The 22440-nt window shown below is 41.0% G+C and overlaps 1 protein-coding gene across 1 annotated transcript in view; it reads right to left on the bottom strand.

The window, feature by feature from the left end:
• Positions 1-22440, bottom strand: part of CPE (carboxypeptidase E) — a 971990-nt gene that overhangs the window by 153776 nt on the left and 795774 nt on the right. The window lies entirely within an intron of this gene.

Below are 22440 nucleotides of genomic sequence, written 5' to 3' on the forward strand. Positions count from 1 at the left end.
CAAAGACATTTTGTGATGTAGAACAAGTTAAGGAGAAAATAAAAAGTTTATCAAACAAAAAGTGAACCAGAAAACAGAGCGGGACTCTGCTTCTCAATCTTCTGACAACAAAACTCATAGAGAGACTTTCGAAGTGAAACCTCTTCAAACATTCCAAAGGAAAATACTTGACAGACAGAAAAAGCACAGGAGGTGACTGGAAGAATCAGAAGTATCTTGGACTTAACCAGAGGCTTCTGTTGGGAGATGGAGATGAAAAAGATAAATACCAGCAACACAGAAATTAGTGAACAAACAAAACACTATAAAGCATCAATCACATTTGTGAAATAATTTTTATTATTAGTGTGAAGGATGAGTTGCATTGAAATTGAAAATGTTAGTGTGTTTATTTCATTTGTAATATGCTTTCATAACAAGATGGATTCCTGAATGTTTTCATAATGCATCTAATGAATTAATACCCTTCTAATATTAGCAACAGCTGAGAAGCTATGAAATGTAAAAAGATCTGGTCTTTGTAGAAAGTTCTTTTTACAATTCGGAACTTGTGCCTAATGTGGAAAATCAAAAGCAAGTAGTCAGGAGATCTTAGCAAAATTAATGAAGTAGTGTTCATCTTTAATTGGTCAGTAGCTGCTCTATGATTGTTACAATAACATTGCTTTTAATATAAGAACATATAAAAATTCCATTATTCTGCAGTTCAAGGAGACAGGACCTTGATTTCCTAGTCTCCTACATAAGTGTTTCTCTTTGCAATAAAGGAGATTATTATTCTCTGCTGAACTGTGTCGTGTGAAATTTATTGGGTACTGTTACAACAGTATTTGTATAAAACATTTCATGGTATAAACTGTATGTTATATATAGTAAAGCATGTTGCATAGTGTGTAGTCAAGAATATATTAAATGTTGGAAGGGTGGAGTCTTTTCAGAGACTGCTGTATGTGTTAAAGTTATTGGCCAGGATTCAATAAAGCTTACACGGTCATTTTTGACCATGTTCAAGTTACAGTGTAATGTGCAAACAGCTATGGCAAAATATTAATTCAGTACGGGCCGTGTAGAGGTGCACCCCTGTGGACACCATTTAAACACTGTGGCATTCTAATCAGCTGCATAAGCAGATGAATAGCATGCAAATCAGCCAGGGAAAGAGCCTGGATCAATTAACAATGGAGAAAGCAAACATGTAGACTCTGTGCTGGTGTTCTGTCTGTATTCAAAAACCTTCTGAACACAGCCACGGAACTAGTCTACATGGCATATCTCTCACCCTCTTGGAGCAAGAATCTGGACAAAGCCATCAGTAATGTGGTGACAAAGGGCCAGAAATAGGAGCACTTTTTAAATATTGCTCTTACAAACTTAGAAAATTGATAGAACAAGAGGTTTGCAGCAGCAGCAGTTAACAGCTTTGCATTCTGCTCGACCTCTTACTTGATACCTCTCAGCCTCTTAACACAAGAAATCTGGACACATTTTAAATATTGCTCTTATTAACTTAGAAACTTGCTAGAATAACAGGATTTGCATTCAAATGCATCTTTTGAATGTTATGAAGTCTGAAACTCATATCCCATGTCATTATTTAGGGACTTTAATCCTTAGATCATCCCAGTGATCCCTCAAACAATTATGTTTATGAGGAAAAATACGAGGCAAAAACTGGACAGTCTACAAAAATCTGTACAGTGGAGAGGTATGCTAGATAAAAAGCTCAAAATAGGAACAAATCTAATACCCTCCTTTCTGTGTTCAACATTCGGCTCCCCTTCAGTTTCCCCAGATACACGGTTGCTAACCGTAGATTCAGGGCTGTCAGCACAGTGAAGATGCAAATGAGGTCAGAACTCATTAGAATTGTTGAATCCCAAAAAGTTGGATCCATGTAGGAATGTTCACGGCATGTAGGCACTCCCTCAGTGTTTGTGTTTATGGGATGAAAACTGTAATTGCTTACATCATCAGGTGTGTTTGTCAGGTTACACTTACAAAGTGTCACATATTGGTCTCTCAAAGTTGGAAATGCAAGTAAGCGATGCACAGTTCACAGGTTCTGTTTCATTAACATCCATCCTCCTCATCATCTGTTTGCAAACTGTGTTTTCTCTGTCATGTTTTAGTATTAGTCAATATAAAAGAAAAGAAAAGAACAAAATAATAAAGGGAGAAATAGATGAAATGAGGAAAAGCAAGCTATGGCATACACAGTAGAAAATGTTAGTAAACGTGATATGTCTACATAGGTCTGGATTTCAACTCTCACTCCAATGCACCTTAAGAAAGAAGCAGGATGGGTGCCTTATCCCTCTTTGCCACACAAACGGCTTTGAAGCAAAGAACTGAAGTCAATCATTACATAACCAACTGCAACAGAATATACAACAATATCAAACCATAAACCACCGGATCTCATACTATTGAGCAAAAGCTCAAACAACCGAAACCACATCGGCTGAACACACTTTAACGAAAGTGCTTTTCACTGAATAAGCACTTACACTAAAGTGTGTTAAAAAAATCTAAAAAATAAAAATAAAAATAAAAAAAAACATAGAACTCACGTTTATGCAGAGGGGCTGTGCCCCCCCCCCTACACCCCCTACTTGTATATTGTTACTCAGAGATCGCACTACAGTGGGGAAAAGGGAATATTCCCTTCTCCCCACTGTGCTATGATCTCAACAACAGCCATCTCCCCACATTTTCACCCTTACTTAACCACACTTTCTCAAAAGTGCTTTTTCGGTGAAAAGCACATTCCTGAAAGTGTGCTCAGTCATTTCACTTTCAGTGAAAAGGCCGTTCGCTCAATAATACGGATCTCAAACCACCATGGGGGGGTTGGCATAATGGTTAAGATATTTGCCTTTAGACACAAGGTGCAGAGTTTGATTCTTACATGGGTTAATTGGCTAAGCTTAAATCTATGAACCTATTTTTTATTATATATGGACGTAGTGCCCTTAGTGATCACGTAACCTGTTATGATTATTGCTTGCAAATATACAGCTCTGTCTTACCTTTCTGTGTTTTCTAGTCATTCATCAGTTATCTTACCAGTACTCTGAGATATGCAGACTGTAAGCCATGCTATATCATTAACCTTAAGATGTATGAGGATATTAACTGGCAATAATATGATATGCATTTGCAAACAAATGAAGGGCAGGTTGGATGGCACACACAAGCATAGACTACGCTTTTGGGAGGAGGAGCAAAGGTGAGTTACTGTTATGGCAAAAACAAGGGTATGTTGCTCTTGTCACTCTCCTTGTTTTGCAAATTGCCTGTTGTTTGATCTTGTGAGAGCTGTGAAGTCAGAAAATGCAATTTGTATTGTTACTTTCTAACTTCTCTCTTCAATAATTTTCCAGTACAAATGTATGGTGTTAAACTGAAGGCATGCAGTGATCATCAGTACTTTTGAGAGGTAGTACTGTGTGAAACTTTAATGCCTGCGGCCTACTACTTACTAATGGACACATATAAGTCAAATAAGTCTTTGTTGTCACACGTTACGGTAATGTTTGTAGAAATCTCCCACCTTTTACTTGCTTACTGTAACAAGTGATGAAATACAAGGATATGCCATAATATTATTAAAAAATACACTCTAGGTTCAGGACTTACCTTGCAAATGCAGCAGTTGACATAGTTTTAGTTCAGGGCTGACTCAGTCTGATACAAGCAGTACACAGCCAATACATGGGGAGGTAAAGGTTGTGTGAGTTGCCTGGCATCAACTTTACTATGTATGTGAGTAGGAGAAAGGTATTAGGCCCCTAGGTGGTCATTGAATGTGCTATGCGTTGTCTCTTAGCCCAAGCAAGGGCATACTGAGCACAACTACTTCTGCCTCCAGCCACAGCAGCTGGTGGTCCCCCCCCCCCTGAGTCCTCCTGTGACTGTGAATGTGGTGGCCTAGGTGTTGATGGGGGAATGTGTGGCTCTTCCCCTTGCTGATCCTGCAGCTGTTTCCACAGAATCATATTGTGGAGCATAGCACATACTGTGAATATTTGTGTACATGTGCATGGATTATACTGCAGAGCTCTGACAGATGTATCTAGGCACCGCAACCGTGACTTCAGCAGCCCAAACACACCCTCTATGATGTTTCTGGTTTGTGCATAGGAATCATTATAACATTCTTCCGTGGGTTTGTGTGCACTTCTGATGGGTGTCACCAGCCATGGTTCCAGTGCATAGCCAGCATCCCCCAGTAAATGGCCCTATGGGATGCCCCCCCAGAAAACACCTGGTACAGCTGTGATGTGTGCCAGATATCGGAATCATGATAATTGCCAGGGTTGCCAGCACACACATTCAAGATAATTCCCTGGGCATTACACACAACTTAGCAGTTGATGGAGAGGTGTCCCTTGCGGTAAATGTAGATTCTACCCTTCTCACCAGGTGGTGCCTTAATATGTACATGAGTGCAGTCTATGTCACCCAGTTCTTCAGGTTAGTGCACTACCCGGTAAAACTGTTGCATATTTCTGGCCCTCTCCTCAGAACTACGGGGAAAACATATGTGCTCATTGGCATGTATGAGCATAGTATACAGGAATTGGTAGAGGATCCTGGATGCTGATGCCTGTGATGGGTTACCCTCAGTTAGCTCTGGCTCTGAGTTGAGGGTGGTAGAGCTCACAGAGTTCTTGCAATGTGTCCCTGTCCACCATGTAGTGCTCTACAATCTCCAGGTCATGTAGCATCTGAAAAGTTACCCTGGACCTGAATACTCTTCTCTTTTTTGGCCTAGGACTACTGTCACCAGAACCAGCAGCACTGGCTTCAGCCTGTAGCACATCATATGAAGCAAAGCTGCAGCAGCTCCTAGCATTGTGTCCCTTTAAAATTTTCTTTTCTTTACTCCCATGGTATTGCAATATTCAGGAAAAAACAGAATGGAGGCTACACTGATGCTTTACAGCTTGCTGAATAGCTCCACAGTGTTGGATTGGTTGATAGACATGTAATTCAGCTGCTTATGCTGTCATTTGCATCTAAGAAACACAGACAGATGCAATCCACTAATAACCTACTCCATTATAAAAAGGCAAATGTTTAGCTAGCCAGAATGATGGTGAGGATTGTATATGTGTGGAAGACTGCAAAAACACTTTTACTTCAGGATACATCTGTACAGAGGAGTACTGAACTTTAGCAGGTATGCTCCCATTTTGTCACCTACATACTGCATATACTGGAATGTATTTAAGACTAATGTGAAGCAAAGGCTTTTACACTTTTATCTGTATGCATGAGTTAGAAGTATATTGATGGTATGGGCATGTTTGTCAAGCCATTTCGGAGGTACACATGATTGGCAGCTGAAGTGGTCCATGACCAAATGGTTGCTGGGAGAGGGCCTGCTAGGGAACCACCACTAATCCCCAGTGAAGAGTTCCTGGCCATACTGAGAGATCCAGACAGCTCCCAGGAGAGTGCAGTACAGCATGTCCTGGATGTGGGCGCAACACCTTCTGAGAAAGAAGTACGTCCTAGGAGGAGCTTCCAGGTAAACTTTGATATCTCAACAACTGAATACTGTTGTACAGTAAAACAATTGAAATGTACAAGTTAAATCTGTATCAACATGTCTTGTTTTGGGGGGATTGAAGATTGCTACATTTAGAAGCTTAGTTTGAAGTTGTCAGCCATGTTCTTGTTCAAAGCACTATAAATGCACATATACAGGAGTAAATGTATTACCCCTGTGATAATGTTAATTGTGATTATGTTGCCCTTACCTCTTGCTTAACTTCTTCCTGGACTGTCTGGAGTACAGCACAGTACATCTTCTGCAGCTTGTAAGCCAAATATTTTTATGACAGTAGTGCTGAGCAATTTAAAGAAATACTGTAGTTTGTGATTTTGATCTCAGGCCTGTTGTGTGTACTGCTGTACTGTCTGTAATAGTGTCAACACTGTTAGATTGTTAGGATATATTGCACAATAGAAGTGCATGTATTAATGTATTCCTGTGTTTCATGCTTTTTATCACAGGTGATCATAAGAGTGGGAGTGTGGGCCCTGTGCCACCTGATGTCAGTGGATCCGTAGAATATGATGATGATGGTGGCCAAACTGAGGCACAGTCAGGGGAGGGGGGGCACAGGTTGAATCTGAAACCGAGGTTGACATACAGTCATCCCCTGCATTTCCATCGGACACAGCCAGTAGGCCTATGCCTACCCAGTCCACTGAGCCCACAGATATTTCACAGGTGGAGGCCATGGACATTGATCACAGAACTGTGGCTACTGTGCCTACCGTGGCTTCAATGCCTGTTGAGTCAGTCCATAGCCGAAATGTGGGTGAGGTGCCTCACAGGAGGATTGACAGTGGTGCCTAGATGGGGCTTGCTGTCCCTTCTCCACCTGGTGCAGGTGTCAACTCCTGTGGCACTCAACATATATTTAGGATCTTCATGGAGGTACAGGCATGTTCCTATAGGTGCTCCAGACAAATGTTTAGGGTTGTGGATGTGGCACAGTCTGACATGTGCAATTGCCTCCACCATGTTGCCGATTCACTGGATAAGTTGAATGACACGTTGGAATGAGGGGTGTCTATGATGGACAGATTGTCATGGAACGAGTAGTGTCTATGATGGAACATCTGCTGGGAGGGGAAAGGCATCCTCGTGAGCATAGGTCAGTCACATCATTTGCAGTCAGGCAATGCAGCAGTGACCGATCACACTCCCATAGTGGCAGTAGTTCCACTGCTCCATCCGTGCGTCTGCTGTCCACACTCAGATGTGGTAGACCATGGGGACTTGGTCCTGGGCATCCCTGTGTAGGAAGCTCATTCAGCAGACGTCAGTCACATTCATATAACAGCACTGCATCAAACCATGGGTGTGGACATGCCAGTGCAACTCCTGCAAGAGCAGGTTCTTGTGGTTGGAGACAACAACGATGAACTGCCACCTCTACCATGCATGGCTCATACCTGTCCAACAGACCAAGACGTAGAGCTAGCACAGAGCTTGGCTGTGTTCATGCAGACACTTACACATCAATTTCACCTGGAGAACCCCTACAGACACACACACAACAATTAGTTTCTTTCACTGGCCATTTGCTGTTTTATTCCAATATCTGCCTTCTTCTCCTTCCTACTCACACACACTCACTGAACTTCTGTGTCAGCCTAGGCTTCCTGTCCCCCACAACACCCTGTGCAAGTGATGATAACTGTGCCACTTCCCTGTTTTCTATCTTTTGGATTCAGAGATACAAAAGCATGTCTGATGCTCAGAGTGCATACCTAACTTAGTGCTTAGTATATCTGCATTTGTGTTGTTAAACTGGTCATTGTACCTTTGACTTACATTGGTCTTTAAAAGTTAGTTCACAGCATCCAAATTTAACAATGTTATAGTGAATGCTCTTGTAAGGGCGTTGATGTCAAAAACTGCAATGCATATCATTACTTTCTAACTTCTCTCTTTAATAATCTTCCAGGACAAATGTATGGTGCACATCACAAGTCATGCCATCATATTCAGATCTTAGGATTGTATGACAGCACTAGTCAAACCTCATCAGAACAGTAATACAGTAATATGCTCTCTTTTGCAAGTATGTCTACAGACACATGCAGCAGCTGGAGAGACCACAGGGCTTTCTCAGGAAGATAACACAGGGCCTACAAACCAAGGCATGATGTACATGGATATATTAAAAGCCATGTGACTGTCATCTGTCTGGTATAGGATGAGGTGACATCTACCTTGTGTCTAGGCCAGTGTCTAACTATGCTCTGGTGGGATGACCGCATATTCAGATATCTGATATAACTGATGATATCAACAGTATCTTTTGAGAATACGGTAATAACAGCTTCACACATGCTGCGCTAAAAGTCTCTCTGTAATGTCAAGCAAGAGCACACACACAGTTGACTGCAGCAGGAATAGAACCCCTACCTATCTAAGTATACAGACTACAGAATATAGTACGTAATGCAAGCGCAACAGCACAAGTCTGACTTTTGCAAGACTGCACCTGAATTTATAGTACATGACATCAGCAGCCCATGTGTATGACAAGATGTTGGCAGGCCTGCATAAGTTTATAGATTCATAGGTTTATACGAGGCTACTACCATAAAGACACTAGGTTCATAGGTTCGTAAGAGGTTTCTAGGCTAATGGCCCTAAGGCCTTGTCAAGCCTACCCAAGTTGTACCATTGTTCCTTTATAAACCAAGACATGTAGTACATACTTATGGATCCATAATCAGCACTGGTTGACCCTGTCTAAGAGTGACATAGGTGAAACCCCAGGGTAAATCTACACTTTCCCATCCAATTGTCTTAGTTACTCTTAAATAGAGTCATTGAGGAGCTCGGTTTCATGTGAATTGTGAGTTTGTTCCATAGGAGAGGCAATCTCTGGGAGACGTATCTGTCTCTCTTGCATGTCCTGTTGATGCTGCAGGCTAGGTTAAGGTCTTTAGAGCAAGTGAGTCTTGTCCCATGTGATTTGCAGAGGTGCAGCACTTCCATTAAAGCAGGGTTCGAGACTGCACTGTAGGCCAGCCACAAGTCACCTCTCAACAGTCTGTACGATACAGAGTACAGTGACAGGGCCTTCAGTCTGTCCACATGGGTAATGTGTTGCAATTCCATAGATTTTCTTAGTGAGAAATCTCTGAGGCCTTTCCAGCTGATGCAGGTGTCTGGTGATGTACACGAAAAAGGGAGCGCTGTACTGCCTTACAGGTTTGATGAGGGATGAGTACAGTGCAGTTACAAAACCCTTAGTCTTGGATGGTATGCTCTCACTTATGAGGTGTGCAATGTAAAGGGCCTTCAATACCACTATGGACACATGATGATCAAACGTGAGGTTGCCATAAACCTGCATTTTCAAATCTCTCACCACTAGGTTAGAACATAGGGGGTATTATTAAAAGTGTAATTTGCATGGACTTCTCCTTTGCTGAAAGGGATAATAGTGCATTATTTTGGGTTAACTGTAAGTCGGTGGATTTGGCAACAATCATTTATGTATGTAAGCACATTCTGTAGTATGTTGACATTGTTTAGATATTCAATGATTGTGCCCAGTTTGCAGTCGGCAGTGAACTTGTTGAGCCACAGGCCATCTTTTTTTCTCCTGATTTTCTGAGTAATACATTCCAAACAGTAGGGGCCCAGCACAGACCCTCGTGAGACACCACTGGTAACAGGTCTGCTGGTAGGATCAGAGGATCATAGGAAGTTACTAAGCTAATGGCCCTAGTGCCCTTACAAGCCTAGCAAAGTTCCACCTTTATTTCCACTATCAGCACCTATTGCCCTTGTCTAAAAGGGATACAGGTGGAATCTCCGGGGTGAATTTATGGTTACCATTCCAACTGTTTGACATGAGGTGGGAGTCTGTTCCAAAGGTGCGGTAACCTCTGGGAGACAAATCTGCCCCTCCAGCAGGTTCTATTAATGTCACATACCAGGTTAAGGCCTTTAGAGCAAGTAACCCGTGTACCATTGACTTACGGATATGCAGCATTTACAATAAAACAGGGTCAGAGACTGCCTTGTATGTAAGGCAGAGATCACCTCTGAGTAGTCTATATGAAAAGGAATAAACTAACAGTGATTTCAGATGATCCACATAGAACAGATGCTGAAGACCTTGACTCTTCCTTGTGAGGGACCTTTGTGGTCTCTCCAATTGCTGCAGGTGCTTGCAAAGGTACATACCAAAAGGGGCACTGTACTCAATTACTAGCCTGATGAGGGAAGAGTACAGGGATGTTATAACTTCTTTTTTCTGGAGGCAATGCCCTTACTTATGAGATCAGCAATACAGAATGCCCTTCTTACTACTATGGAGACATGGTGTCAAAGGTAAGGTAGCTGTCAACCTGTGTGCCCAGGTCTCTCACCACTGAGTGCGTACTTAAGGTGTTGTTATTGATGTGGTAGTTAGCAGGAACATTGTTCTTACCAAAAGGGACGATAATACATTTTTTGCATTGAGTTTAAGGCCATGGTAGAGGTGGAATCCCCTGTTGGTGAGCCATCTAATGACATATGGGTTAATTTCCAGGTGGGTATGTTCCACAATGATGCCTCAGTGGGGGACTGTCTCAAAGCCCTTGGGCAAGTTGAGAAAGGTAGTATGTACTGATTTGCCTTTATCCAGGGCTTTGGTGACACACTTGAAGAATTTCACTAGATTTAACAGGCATGATCTGCCCTTGACAAAGCCAAAGTGGGCCAGGTGAAGAGTTTGAAGGTCAGCAATGTCCTTGTTGATAAGGTTCAAGATTATTCTCTCCATGGCCTTACAGACAAGGCTGGTTAGGCTTATGAATGTACAGTTTCCTGGGTTGGTTGAGGGGCCCCCTCTGTGCAAGGGTATTATGGTTGCTGTTTGCCCCTCTGCCGGAACAAAGCCAGTACTTACAGCGTGGTTGAAGACAGTAGCTAGTGGTTCTGCTAACTCTTGCTTTACGCTGTTTAGTAAACAACCTGGGATGTTATTCGGTCCCACAGAGGCTGTGCTTTTGGCATTGACGAGTGTGGTTATGACCTGTTATTTGGATATACTAGGTAGAGAACTGTTGACAGGTATGCTGTGGGGTATGATCAGTGGAGACAGGGGTGTGAAATTGTTGCCAAACCTGCCTGCTAACAGGATGGGTATGTCCTCATATTCAGTATGCGTGGTACTGTCCACTCTGAATTTGGTGCAAAGCCGGGACTTCCCTTTTACATTGCAGACATAGTTAAAGAATGCCTTGTGACTATCCTTGCTATGGATACTAATCTAGCTTTGTAATTAGCTTTAGAGAATTTTACAAGATGTCTAATTTGCTTGTTCAAGCTATGGAGGGCTTTCTTCTGCTGAGACTGTTACCTCTTATTCCTGGACATCAATTTCTTTCTCTTGTTCTATTATCTGTTTATGCTAGATGTCTGCCAGGGCAGCTTTTTTTCATGAGCAAGTTTTGATCCGTTCTGGTACAGCTAAGTCTATACACTTGCAAAGGTGTTTATACAGGCCATTTGTGTACACCTCCTTAGCACAGTCTTTGCTGTCAGTTTAAAACTATATATGCCATTGCTTAGGAGGCGACAGTTTGCTTTTCAGAGATTTTTTTCCCACCTTTTGGATCAGGGGGGATTGTTACATTGAACATGATAGATTTATCATCAGACCTTACAAGGCAGGGTCTCACACATGGGGTGGTGCAGTGATCTCCCATGTTGGTGAGTACTAGGTCAAGAACATTTAAACCCCTTGTGTGTGTGCAGGCTAACTGTTCCAAAGCATTTGCGTTTACAAAGTGCAGGAACCTTAGGGTGAGCATGTTTGAGCTCATATATGTATCCCAATAGATGGGAGGACAGTTAAAGTTACCCATGCCTAGGGTGTTTGGCTGTATTATGAGTGACTCAAATAGGTCCAGGAAGGCACTTGTGGTTTTCATGGTTCATGTTGGTGGACCTGAAGCTAAGAAAGACGTGGAGGGGGGCTTCTCCTACAGTTAGTTGGACTTGTAGTAACTGTAGGGAGTCATACTGCTGAACCAGACTTGAGGTCCACTTGTCTTTTATGAAGATTTACACACCTTCTCCTTTGGCTCTTTCACATTCATTTTACAGCCTGAATGTGTGGAAAGCATTATAGCCTTTCATGGCTGGAGTACTCTCTGTGGCCCTAAACCATGCCTCTGTGACTGCGCAAACATCAACATCTACCCAAGTAAGAAGTGCCTCCATTGAGTGTAGTTTCTGATTTAGACTCCTAGCATTAAACAGCATAACCCTGAGTTTGTCTTTTCAGGATACTTTTATGTCAGGAAGTTTGTTCTTATGACATTGCCTAAAAAAGTCACTACAGGGGAGGCAAGTACCTTGGTCAGTAACCAAAAGGCAAGAGGTGACAGATGAAGACCATGCATCCCAGCCTGACAACTACTGGATCCCCGTGGAGTGACACCAGCAGCAAAGCCAACTGCTGAAGTCAATATTTTTTTTTGTATTGCTGCATCATCCTGGATGAAGGTTAGGTCTACGGACATACCTGTCTGGGACACATAATCTGAGAGGTCAGTCATATCTCTCTTCATATAGTCCAGTGAGGTATATCTCAAGTCATTTACTCCAACGTGGAGTACAACAGAGGTGTAACTGAGGCTGTTTGTGAGAGATTTTAGTTCATGCATAACTTTGTGGATCCTGCTACCTGACCATGATTTTCTCCTTGTACAACCTGGTGAGGGGGACATCTGTGTGCCTCACTAAGGATTCGCCTATGACCAAGACATTGGTTTAGAGGTGTTTTGCCTTAACGGCTTAATGGGTGAAACACTGATACATTTGTTTTTATGTGTAGTAGGTTCCATTGGGACTGTCATATGTGCAGAAGGTTTGCATTTGTGAGGTATTTTCTGTTTCTGTAAGCTTTTAATGAGTACCTCTGCATATGTCGGCTTTTGTATTATACAGTTGGTTTGTTAAGGAGGTGAAGTGTGCGTGCTGGCAACCTGTTTGATATCTGGTTTGTTGTTACCTGAAACACAGAGCATTTATTCTAGATTCATTATATATTTGCATCTCTCACACACTGTATTGCTACGTTTTAGGAGTACATGGTTATCACTATACATGAGGCAAAATTAACCTAAGTGTGTAAAAACACAAGTACCCTTATTAGCATATTTAAATGGTCATTATTAGCAGAGCGATTTTGTGAGCAGCAACAACTAGGCCTGTCTATGAGGGACATAGATGCCACCCCAGAGGCTGATAATAGACTCCCAATGCATGTGAAACGGTGCTCCTCAATGACCTTGTTCAATCGCAACATTGACTACTGGTTCACTAATTGTACAGTCACCTCTGAGCTGGCACCTATGTCCCTCATGGACAGGCCCAGCTAGTGCTGCTCACAAATATGCTCTGCTGTATGCAACCATCCAACTATGCTCAATAAGGGTACTTGTGGTTTTACACAGCTAGACTTCTATACACCATAGTGCTATTAGGCTAGTAGACTCATATGAACCTATGAAGCTAGGTGCCTATGCAGGCCTCACAACCTGTTATCACCAACATGGCCTGCTGATGTCATCTTGTCATTTACTATAAGTTCACCTGCACTCCTATATAAATCAGACATGAGCCGTGGAATTTGCGTTAAGTATTTTGTTCTGTAATATGTGTACTTAGACAGTTAGGGGTTCTGTTCTCACTGCAGTAAACTGTGTGTGTGTGTGTGTGTGTGTGTGTGTGTGTGTGTGTGTGTGTGTGTGTGTGTGTGTGTGTGTGTGTGTGTGTGTGTGTGTGCATGTGTGTGTGTGTGTATGTGTGTGTGTGTGTGTGTGTCTAGACAGAAGACCAAAAGTATGTATCCCACAGTTACTACTCCAATGGCATGCAGTGCCAGCATTTTGATACTTGCACATGCCCACACATCTACTTCATGCAGGCCTACCATCCTCTTGTCTCCCACATGGCCTGCTGTCATCTACTGTAGGTTCGCCTGCACACCCATATAAACCACACTTGTGCCGTGGTGCTTGTGTTAAGTACTGTGTTCTATAGTCTGTATACTTAGATAGGTAGGAGTTCTATTCTCCTCACATCAAGTGTGCGTGTGTGTGTGTGTGTGTGTGTGTGTGTGTGTGTGTGTGTGTGTGTGTGTGTGTGTGTGTGTGTGTGTGTGTGTGTGTGTGTGTGTGTGTGTGAGCTGTTGCTTGACATTACAGGGAGCCTTTTACACCAGCATGTGGAACACTGTTGTCACCATATTCTCCTCAACAGACACTGCTGATATCATCAGCTTTAAAGGGACAATCCCAGAGTCTAAAATTCGGGTCCATGTATAACTAAAAAAAGTAACGCCCACTTTAGCTATGTCACTGACATTCCCACCCACAGTGTCATTTTTCTTTTAAATTTCCTGTACTTCTTAAATTCCAGTCTTCTTTTGTCTCCCACTGTCAACTGTCCTTTCATTTTGCGTTCCTATCCCATTTGAATCGGATCTTTGTTTCCAACTGTTCACATTGCTCAATCCCTCCTTTCACTTCTATCTTCTCTCCAAAACTTGTTTCAGGTATTGAATTACTTTGTGCATATTTCTGCAGTATGTAAACATATCAAAAGCTGTGCTCGTCTTAAAATTATATATTTTTTAAGTTAAAAAAGAAAACGTACATGCAGCACTAACTGCAGTATCGGTAATGTAATGCAGATTGCTTTCTTCATAACTAATGAGCAGTGCCGATGCTGTATCTGTATGTAATGTACTGCATCGATCATTTCCTTATCACTTGCAACTTTTGTTCAAGACTTGGGAACAGGGTGATGGTGCAAAACTCTAAACTAGGATCACTTATTTAAATATTACTCTCTAATTTACTGGAAAAAAAATAGAAAAAACAAAGGGCTTTACGTCATCTTGCAGTTTCTGAACAAGTAGTAAAAAACTCTTTTCCACCGCATTATCAACTGTCTGTAATTCGCATTGCTGTAACAGAAAATGAACAATTTTGTTAGCAGCTCCAGGGGAAAAAATTATACAAGTCAAAATCATGGACAGCTGAACAGAATAGGCATTCTGATATTGCAATACCATGCATGTGCAGCGAACGAGTAAATCTCCTAATACAAACAAGGATAAGTTGTTGTAAAGTGCCGGGCTATAATGAGGGTCAGATTGTAAGTATGTAAAACATTACAGTCATCAGCTTGTTTCTGAAAACTGAGCTCCACTTGCGTTTCAGACATTTACGCCAGACAGCTTGCAAGTACTTCTGATTGCTCTTGGTACAAAGTATTAGGCTGCAGCCAAGCTTGTCAAGTGCTACCTTGTCTCGGATATCAGCCTCAGAGTTCTCAACCACTTTTATGCAAACATGCATTTTCAGAAGCAAGTATAAGTTAATAACTTGCAAATTTTGTTAGGCGTATTTCACAACATTATTTATTTATTTTGCATTACTAACTGCTATCCAAACTGTTAGGGTGCGATGATGCAGCACTATAGTAAGGGCTTCACAAATGAATGCCGATACTGTATTTGCGGTAACGGTTGAAGCGCCAACGCGCCTATTAATTTAACAGCAGCAAATGGCTTTTTGGATTACTAGTAAGCAGCTTTCCAAGTTTGTGACACTGAATTAATTTATTTTTGTTTTTACTTTGGTGGAAAAATGTATTTTTCTTTACAGTGCACCTAGCTACATGTCCGAAGAATGCCCCAGTATTAGGAGGAAGTTAATGACACAAGTGTTGCATAAGCACGCATGTTCTGAGCAATAGTGTATGTCATTGTTGATTAACTTTAAATCTCAATGAAAATTACAAATTTTTAGGAGCAAAGGGGGCAATACAGAATTGGTACTGTAATGTTCTGCACCACCTGCTTCCCTCCAGACTCTCAAATGTTTTGCTCAACATACAGGGGGAAACCTGATGGTGGAAAGGCTCAGAAGTGGAAATAGTTCTTAAATATTACTTTAATTCTCTTGGAAAGGTAAACAGCAGGCTTTCTATCAGGGTGCCTGTTCTAAACAAGTAAGAAATTTTAAGGTATAGCATTGCTGTCTAAATTATTTAGTAATTTACCAGTAAATCAACCATTTTGCTATGTGTTGGGCAAAAATATGAGGCAAAATAAACGTTCTACAAAATCAGACACATTTGAGGGGTATGCTTTTTGTCAAAGTATGTTCCTTCTAATCCCATCTTTTACTAGGGTTGGAGCAAAATTGCAAGACAAAAATCGACAGTTGAGCTAAGATGAACACTAAGTGTAAGACAATTAGTTATTGGTCAGCATAAACTTACTTTTGTGTTGTGTAACTTCATGCTTAGCAAGCAATGTCTTTTCAGCTTTTCCCAGTTAGGGGTCGCCACAGCAGAACTCCGGTCTGCTAATGATTGGCAGTGGATTTTTACAGTGCCAAGGTGCCAGCCCGACGCCCAACCTTCATGGAAGGCACACCCACATGCACCTACCTGCATGTCTTTATCATTTACGCAGTCACAGGGAGGACATGCAGACTCTGCACAGAAGGAACTCCAGCTGAGGATCGAACTGAAGAACCTCTTACTGTGAGGCAGCAACGCTAACTGCTGCACCACCGCAGCCAGAACTTCATGCTTAGCATGGCAAACAAAATTATTTCAGCTTCCTTCTTTTCCCTTGCTTAGCTATCATTTAATTTCATTGCAACAGGTGAAGAAACCATTTGTCCATTGCATTTTATTTACCTGCTGTTTGAGATATGACAAATACAAGGCAACGGTGCATCAAGGCAGAACTTCTGGGTTTTTTTTTAGTTGTTTGATATGTCCAGTGAAGTACATCCTAAAGGGAGCATTATGCTGAATAATTAGGCTAATCGATGATGAATCTACAGAAATATTGAATTCTCTTGATTTGAATGATATTCACTTCGGAAAATAACACTACTGAGTAAGATTTTCTGACTACTGTTAGTCAGGAAGATAGGGAATTGTCACCCAGTGATCCAACATCCCTAACATTTTCATTTTGAAGTAAAATGTTGTTTATGCTGTATGCTTGGGGAGGAGATTGCCTACCAAATCTAACAGTACTGACATTTTTTTGCATTTAATTTCAGCCCATTTTCACTCCAATGGTTATTTACACGTGTAATGTCTTTCAGAAGGGTTAGAGCATTGGAGGGGGGACTTGACAATAAAAATAAAGATGCCAACAAAAGAATAATCTGGCACAAAGGCAAATGAATCAAACACAGTCCATCAATAAATATTGATTTGTTTTTCCTCTTGATAGCCAAGTTGGATTGTATTTTTCTGCACACTGCTGGGGCTGTGACCAACTCTAGTGGGGTCACTGAACACCACCCATCACTACCACCAATTTGGTGTTTTAGTGAGGTCCTTGGATCGGCCCCACTGGAGTTGGCAAACAATCAAACTTGACTATCCTGAAGAACAGCAAATAAATATTTAATATTTACTATGCATGGAATCAGTTTGATTGGCTTGCCTTTGTGCAGAGCTATCCTTTCATTAGAATGTTCATTTTTATTACTTAACTTTTTTCCTTTGATGGTTTGAAGGCAGTTGGTTTCTCTGTGGGGACTTAATAATAACTCCTAGTTTGCATTCATCTTCAGGCTTAATTAATAAACTTAATTAGCCTGAAGTCTTTGTTTCCAATTTGGAGATCAGAAATGAAAATGCTGAAAAGAGGTTCCAACACTGCGCTCTAGGGGACATCATTGATTACTTTTGTACTTTCTGATGAGGCACCTGCCACTTGAACTGCATGAGTTCTGTAGACTAGCCAGTTTGCTCTCCAGCTTACCAAAAATGGATTTATTTTTAAGGTGTTAGGCTTACTTACAATGCTAGCATGGGGGTATGGTATCAAACACCTTCACCGAGTGAAGATGCACAATATAAACAACATGACCATTGTCTGCAGCCTGTGTTGCCTTCTCAAATATTTTAACCTAATTCATTATGAAGGATCTTACCTGGATAAAGACAAACTGCTCAAGTCAAGTGTAATGACATTTTTAATATCATTGTTTATAAATTCTGTTATAATATATTCCATGACTTTGTGGATGAGACTCATTAGACTGATAAGTTTGCAATCCCCAAGGGTGGTCATAGAGACTCCAGTGTAGAGTGGCATCATAACTGCAGTGTGCAAAACTTCAGGGACAAAACCTGTATGAAAACTTAAGTGAAACAGTTTGAGGAGTGGCTTTGCCAGGGCTTGTTTAGTACTGTGTATTAAACAATCAGGTAAACTGTCAGGCTTAATGAAATAAGTATTTTTGGACTTTGAAAGCACATAAAGTACATGTTCCTCTGTGATAAAGGGGAGGGGGTTAGAGGATTAGGGCTATGTGGGTCTTGGAAAGAAATTTATGAGGAAAAATTAGCAATTAGCACTAGATGTTTGCTAAAATATTACCAAAGTCTACTGTATCTGAATGGGGGTACCATTTTGAATAAGTTTAGAACAGTGTTGGGTTTTATTCTTTATTTCCCTTCATAACTAAAGAACAAGAATTTATGGCTGTCCTTATTTTCAAATGTTATCGTATGTTTATGGGCTGTTTTAGTAAATGTAATAGTATTTTTCATATGATCATAGGAGCATAGGAGATTACTAGGCTATCGACCCGGAGGTCAGTTTAAGCCTAGCCATTTCAGCCCAATGTAATACCATAAAAATGGTAATCAATACCCAGAATTGCATTTAGTGATGAATTCCCATGTCCAAGAGTGTTGTGGGCACTATTCCCAGTAAAAATTTATGGTGCCCCATCCACTTGTCCAGGTTCCTCTTGAACAGTATCATAGAGGTGCTCTCTTTCACATGACTTGGTAGCTTGTTCCAAACACTCACTGGGTGATAAATCTGTCTCTCCAGCATGCCCTATTTAAGTCACAGGTCATATTTAGGTCCCTGGAATGGTAGCCCTAGGCCCGTTTGATTTATGCATATGCAGCAGGTTCATTATGGTTGTGTCTTGGACTGCTCTGTAGGCCAGGCATAAGTCTACCCTAAAGTCTATACAATACACAGTATAGTGAAGGGACTTTAGTCAGTGTGTGTAAGGCATGTGCTGGTGCCCCTTGGTCTTTTTTCTTAGAAATCTCTGAGATCTCTCTAATGGCTGCAGGTGCTTAGTACAGTACATGATGAATGGGACATTATACTCAATTATGGGCCGGATAAATGCCAAGTATAGGCGGGGTTATAATCAATTATGGGCTGGATAAGTGCCAAGTATAGGTGGAGGTTATAACTTCTTTTGCTCTCGAGGAGATGCCTTTACTAATCAAGTGTGCTACATAGACAGCTTTCCTTACTACAGTAGACACATGGTGGTTGAAGTTAAGGTTTCAGTCAATGTGCAATCTCAAGTCCCTTACCATTTCATGAGTACTTATGGTATTATTGTTTTGATAGTGTGAGGGGACATTGTTTGTGGTGAAGGAAATGATGATGCCTTTCTTTGCATTCAGTTTGAGACCATAACTAAATACACCAGTTGTTGGTCTGCATGAGACTCTTCTGGAGTATACTGACATCATTTGGGGATTCAATGATGGCACCTAGTTTGCAGTCATCTGCAAACTTGGTCAGACACAACCCCTTAGTTTTGGCCTTAACTTCTGAGAAGTATATACCAAATAGTAGAGGACCCAGCACTGACCCCTGTGGCACCTCGCCCCATCTGCTGGTTGATGTGGAGTCATCCACTTTGATAGTGTGTGTCTGGTTTGTGAGCCAGTTAGCAACCCATCTTACAATGAAGGGGTTTACATTCAGTTTGCTAAGTTTAATATTAGTACCTGAATGTGGGATTGTGTCAAAAGCCTTTGCCAGGTAGAAGAATGCTATGTGCACAGATTTGCCCTCGTCATTGGCCTTTGTCATATTTTCAAAGAAGTTCACCAGATTTAGCAGGCAGGACCCGTCCTTCATGAAGCCAAATTGGGTAGGATTCAGGGTTTGGAGGTCAACTATGTCTTTATTTATGAGTTGCATAATGATATGTTCCATGGCCTTACAGATGAGGCTGGTCAGGCTTACTGGTCTGTATTTCTTTGGGTCTGTTGTTAGGTCACCTTTGTGGAGGGGAATAACATTTTCTCTTCTCCATTCAACAGGAACAAAGCTTGTGGTTAGGCTTTGATTGAAAAGGGTACTAAGTGGTGATGCTAATTCATGATTTAGCATGTTTAGAATACAGCCTGGGATGTTATCTGGTCCAATAGAGGCTGTATTTTTTTGCCTTGGACAAAGCTTTGATCATCTGCTTCTTCAGATATGTAGTGTGGGGGGAGTTTGGAGAAAGGTTTGTTGTAAGTTACAAGAGGATAAGAGAGTGAAATTTTTACCAGATATGTCTGCTACCCATTCCTTTCATAGAAGACAAACACATAAACAATGGGGGTGACAAAGACATAAAAATACGGACAATTTTTAAATAATGCTCTTGCAAACTAAAAAAATATATAGAGTGACAGGTTTTACACTAGGATGAATTTTCTGAAAGAAATGAAGTCTGAATCTCAAATGTCTGTCATTATTTTCTGACTTTTGTCCTCAAAGATTTGGCAATCATTTGCCAAAAATCACAATTTTTATGAGTAACAAGGCAAAAATCTGGACATTCTATGAAAATCTGTACAGTTGAGAAGTATGTCGCTACCAGGTTTGCTATCTCTGTGGGGGTTAGTGTGTGTGATAACATTGGCCACTAGTTCTGCACATGCTTGGGTCCTACCCTTTACATTATGTACATACCTTGTAGAAGGCTTTATGGCTATCTTTGGCTGTACTTGCTAAGTTTCTCTCAAAGGAGCCCTTAGAGAAATTGATAAGTTGTCTTATATGCCTGTTGAGGCGCTGAGGAGGGTGCTTTTCCATTCTTGGGGCCTTGCCTTTCTTTTCTTGGATGGCAACTTTTTGTATTTATTTTAAATTCTGTTGATGCTGAATGTCCACTCATGGTAGCTTGTTTTTACTTGGGTCTATGGCTTTGATTCTTTCTGGTATGGCTGAGTTTATACACTTATGCAAGTGACTATAAAGGGCTTTATTGTAAGCTTCAGCATAGTTACTACTTCCAGCTTGGGATGGGCCTTGGAATGCATTTAGACTTTCATCAAGGAAGGGTATGGTTAGTCTTGGTGATGTTTTTTAGTCTGATTTTACTCTTTGTGAGTTCTGACATTAGTGGCAGCTTGAAGATGACTGATTTGTGGTCAGTTTTAACTAATGAGGGTCTGACAATTGTGGCTGTGCATATGTTTACTTATTGGTTAAGATGAGATCCAGAATGTTTGTTCCCCTTGTCTGGGTATGGACAATTTCTTCTAGAGCATTTGACTTAAAGCTAAGGAACTTTTGTGCTAGCAAGTTAGGACTGGCATAGGTTTCCCAGTTGATAGTGGGATAATTGAAATTCCCCATAACCAGAGTGTTCAGTAAAATTTGGATTGTCACCAGTTTGATCAAGTAGGCTTCATGGGCGTGGTGACTCATGGTGGGGGATCTATAACTGGCTATGACTTAAGTGGGGGTCTAACCCACCATAACCTGGACCTGGAGTAACTCCATGGAGTTGTCCAGTCTAACTAGATGGGGGTGAATTTATCTGTAATCTAGATTGAAATACTGCCTCATTTGGTTTTGACATGTTCATTTTGCGGTCTAAAGGTGTGGAAGGCATTTTAGCCTTGTAAGGCCAGGGCATGTTCTGAGGCCTTGAACCAGGTTTCTATGACTGCACAGACATCTACATCTTCTGGTGATAGAAGTGCTTCCAGGAGTGCAATTTTTGGTTTAAACTCCTAGCATTTAGCAGCATGACTCTTATTTTCTTCTGATTGGTTATTGTCATGTCAGTAATGTTGTTTTCAAGACCTTGCCAATGAAAGGCACTATGGTAGAGGCAAAAGCCTTTACCAGCAGCCATATGTGTAGAGGTGCTAGGTAGGTGCAAACCATTTCTGGCAAAGCAGTGAGGTTTATTACCATGGCTTCCCAGGCTGACAGGAACTGGATCCCCTTTGAATCACACCAAAAACTGAGCCAATTATTGAAATCAATCATTTTTGTTTATACTGTGGCATCATTCTAGGTGAGGGTAGCATGCTGCTTAAGATTAGGGACATACCTGCCTAGGACACATACTCAGAGAGCTCAAACATGTCTCTCTTCATATAGTCCTGTGAGGTACATCTCAGGTCATTCACACCAACCTGAACTATGACAGTGTCATAACGGTACTTGTTGCTGAGAGACCTGAGCGCATGTGTGATCTGACGAATCCTGGCACTGGACAAGTAGCTGACTGTGACTTTCTCCTTGTTCAACCTGGTTAGTGGGACATTTGTGTGTCTCATTACTAAGTCTCCCATGACAAGAATTTTTTTTTTTTTTGAAAACAGCTTTATTGAATTATCACTTGTGTCACAGGGAAATGTAAATTCATATGAAAGTAATCAAACTATTAGCATAAACATAATACTTCATATATATATATATATATATATATATATATATATATATATATATATATATATATATATATATATATATATATATATATATATATATATATATATATATATATATTGCTATATGTCATATAAGCTAAGCAATATTACATGAATTATTCAATTCTTGCTTTTTTTTTAAACAAGAAACATCTTCATTAAACCATCAGTGTTACTCCTTACTGGTTTGGTGGGTGAGACACTGTTGCTGCTATGTGGCATGTGTGCTGCGGGGACTCTGTTAGTTGTAGCAGTCCTGTATTTTGGAGGTCTCTGGTGTTTCGGTAAGTTTTTTGAGTGAACCTCTGCATATGTGGATTTACATGTTTGATGCGTATTACGTGTATGAGTAATGCTGC

Source organism: Protopterus annectens, chromosome 2.part1 (genome assembly GCF_019279795.1).
Source record: "Protopterus annectens isolate FY-2018-M chromosome 2.part1, PAN1.0, whole genome shotgun sequence".
Taxonomy (NCBI): Eukaryota; Metazoa; Chordata; order Ceratodontiformes; family Protopteridae; genus Protopterus; species Protopterus annectens.